This window comes from Colobus angolensis, unplaced genomic scaffold (genome assembly GCF_000951035.1).
Source record: "Colobus angolensis palliatus isolate OR3802 unplaced genomic scaffold, Cang.pa_1.0 Scaffold151, whole genome shotgun sequence".
Lineage (NCBI taxonomy): Eukaryota > Metazoa > Chordata > Mammalia > Primates > Cercopithecidae > Colobus > Colobus angolensis.
The window spans coordinates 2429095-2432811 of NW_012114611.1; positions in this window are offsets into that span (position 1 = coordinate 2429095).

Here is a 3717-nt window from a genome sequence, read left to right on the forward strand (position 1 = left end):
AAAAAAAAAGAAAATACTACCTACTTCCCAGCACTTTGGGAGGCTGAGGTGGGAGGATTGCTTGAGGCCAGGAGTTCAAGACCAACCTGAGCAACAAAGTGAGACCTCATCTCTGCACACACAAATTAGCCAGGCACAGTAGTGTATAGTCCCAGCTACTAGGGAGGCTGAGGAGGGAGGATTGTTTGAGCCCAGCAGTTGAAGGCTGCAGTGAGCCATGATTGCACCATTGCACTCCTGTGGGGCTATAGATTTATACCCAGTCTCGGGAAAAAAAGAAAAAAAAAACTTCCTACTAAGTGCTGTGGACTGTTTACTAATGGGAATATGGCAGTAAGCAGACATTCTGCCTTCAAAGAATTTACAAATAAGTAAAACAGTATGTTAGGTGGTGATAAGTACTTAAAATTTTTTTTTTCTTTTTGAAACAGTCTCACTGTCTCCCAGGTCAGAGTGCAGTGGCAAGATAATGGCTCACTGCATCCTTGATCTCCCTAGGCTCAAGTGATCCTCCCATCTCAGCCTCCTGAGTAACTAAGACTACAGGTGTGCACCACCACACCTGGCTATTTTTTTTTAGAGATGGGGTCATCCAATGTTGCCCAGGCTGGTCTTGAACTCCTGAGCTTAAGTGATCTGCCCACCTGGGTCTCCTACACTTGTTGGGATTTTAGGTGTGAGCCACTGCACCTGGCCATAATAAGCACTTTGGGACTAAAGCAGAAAATAGGACCTAGGAATGTGTGTGTGCATGTGTGTGTGTAGGTAAGTAGGGCTGTTGGAATTGGAAAAAAAGTGGCTAGGGAAGGCTTCATGACCAGAAGCCTCATGACCTTTAGAGAAGACCTGAAGGAGGTGACAGCAAGTCATGGGAATAACTAGGATAAGATCATTCCAGGAAATGTGAGGCGTCAAAGGTTCTGAGGTGAGAATATGCTGATATGTTTGAAAAATAGCAAGGAAGCCAGTGTAGCTGGTATAGGAATGAGTGGGGAGGGGGTATTGGAGAGGGGAGAGTAGCAGGATATGAGGTTAGAGAGGCAATAGAAAGCCAAATACAACAGGACCTTGTATGAAGACTGAGTGAATGGAACAGACACTATTGGAAAGTTTTGAGAAGAAGTCACATCCAACTTAGGTTTTAAAATGTTCATTTGGGCTGCTGTGTTGAAAATAGATTATAGGAGTCAAGGGCAAGGAGCTCTCACAACAATTTAAGAGATGAGGGCAGCTTGGACAGGTTGGAAGTACCCAAGGTAATGAGAAGTGATATATCTTTTTTTTTTTTTCTTTGAGATTTTGAGATGGAGTTTTGCTCTTGTTGCCCAGGCTGAAATGGAATGGCGCGATCTCGGCTCACTGCAACCTCCGCCTCCCAGATTCAAGCGATTCTCCTGCCTCAGCCTCCCAAGTAGCTGGGATTACAGGCATGCACCACCACACCCAGCTAATTTTGTATTTTTAGTAGACACAGGGTTTCGCCATGTTGGCCAGGCTGATCTTGAGCTCCTGACCTCAGGTGATCCACTCGCCTCAGCCTCCCAAAGTACTGGGATTACAGGTGTGAGCCACCTCGCTCGGCTGAGAAGTGATATATCTTGAAGATGGAGCTAATAGGATTTTTCTATTAGATAGAAGAGAAGGAAGTCAAGGATAACTCCCAGTGTTTGTCCTGACCAACGGGAAGGTTGGGGTTGTCATATACTGAGGTAGAGATGACTACAGGAGTAGCGGGAGGTTGGCTTTAACATTAAATTTGAAATGCCAATTAGACATCCAAGTGGAGATGCCTACTGGACAGATGAGAGTCAAGTTCAAAGGAGGGGTCCAGGCTGGATATACACATTTGGGAGATACCAGTTTATGAATGGGATGAAACAGAGTGAGATAAGTAAGGGAGTAGTAGTAGAAAATAGAAATGTTCAGTGTTTAGAATTGGGGAAAAGAGAGAAACGAGACAGAGAGTGGGTGACTATGATGTAGATGGGCAACTAGGAAGAGTATGGAGATCTAGAAAGAGTATGGAGTTCTAAGGAGGAGGAGTGGCCAAGTGTGTCAAATATTGCAAAGTGGTCTAATAAGATGAGGCCTGAAAACTTCATTAGAATTAGCAACGAGAAGGTCTTTGATAACTTTTTTTTTTTTTTGAGACAGTCTTGCTCTGTCACCTAGACTGGAGTGCAGTGGCACAATCTTGGCTCACTGCATCCTCTGCCTCCTGGGTTCAAGTGATTCTCCTGCTCAGCCTCCCAAGTAGCTGGGATTAAGGCACATGCCACCACACCTGGCTAGTTTTGTACTTTTAGCAGAGATGGGATTTCACCATGTTGGCCAGGCTGGTCTTGAACTCTTGGCCTCAGGTGATCCACCCGCCTCGGACTTTCAAAGTGCTGTGATTATAGGCGTGAGCCACCGTGCCCAGCCGCTTTCATCTTTTTTTTTCTCTCACTTTTCTCTAGGATTAGCCCCCCAAACTCGTTTCCTAATCCCTATTTATAAATAGCTTCTGGTCTACTTTAACCTCTTCAATAGCTACAAAGTGTTCAGTGAATTAAAAATAGCCATCTACCTCCAGCCTGGGAGACAGAGGAGACTCCATCTCAAAAAGAAGAAGAAGAAAAGCCATCTACTTTGTTAAACAGAACAAAGAATTTGCTGACACCTTGAGCTTTTAGTATCTGCTCCCTCCTTTCACTTAGAAGTGGTTCTAGGCGGGGCGCAGTGGCTCACGCCTGTAATCCCAGCACTTTTGGAGCCCGAGGTGGGCAGATCACGAGGTCAGGAGTTCGAGACAAGCCTGGCCAATATGGTGAAACCCCGTCTCCACTAAAAATATAAAAAAATTAGCCGGGCGTGGTGGCGCACACCTGTTGTCCCAGTTACTCGGGGGAGGCTGAGAAAGAAGAATCACTTGAACCCGGGAGGCGGAGGTTGCAGTGAGCGGAGATTATGCCACTGCACCCCAGCCTGGGTGACAGAGCAAGACTCTGTCACAAGAAAAAAAACAAGAAAAAAAAAAAAAAAGGAAGTGGTTCTAAATAGTAATGTTTTGTCTGTCTTGGACTTACAAGAAGGATTCTTTTTTCAACTAAGACCTTCAGTAAATTCATTAAAAGAAAGTCTTTGTTTCTTCCCCATCTATTCCTGTGTCTCTTCATATTGTTCACTACAGTAGTTTTAATGTTGCTTTTTGATATTACTACATTTGGTTGCAGATTCGGATTCCCAAATTTTCTGTGACATGACTGCCTCTGGCTATTTTTTAATTATAGGGTGTTTGTAACAAAACATCTTTTTTTGTACTCCTGAGGGTTGGTCTGTTTGCTTATGTATATAAATCATTGTTATTAATATTATGTTTGTATTGCATCCGTAATCCCAAACTATCCTAGAATGTTCACTCCAAGAGAGCAGGGTTATCTTCCTTGTTCTCTCCTGGCACTTAGGTGCTCAATAAATATTTGTTGAATGAATGAATTTCAGGTCTTCTTCTAGGGCTGCTCTGGTGTCTGGAAACAGCACAACTCTCAAGCTTTTTTTTTTTTTTTTTTAAGATCCTCCCTCCCTCCCTCCCTTCCTTCCTTCCTTCCCTCCCTCCCTCCCTTCCTCCCTCCTTCCTCCTTCCCTTCCTCCCTCCCTTCCTTCCTTCCTTCTTTCCTTCCCCATATTGCCCAGGCTATCTTCCCACCTCAGCTTCTTGAAGTGCTGGGATTACAG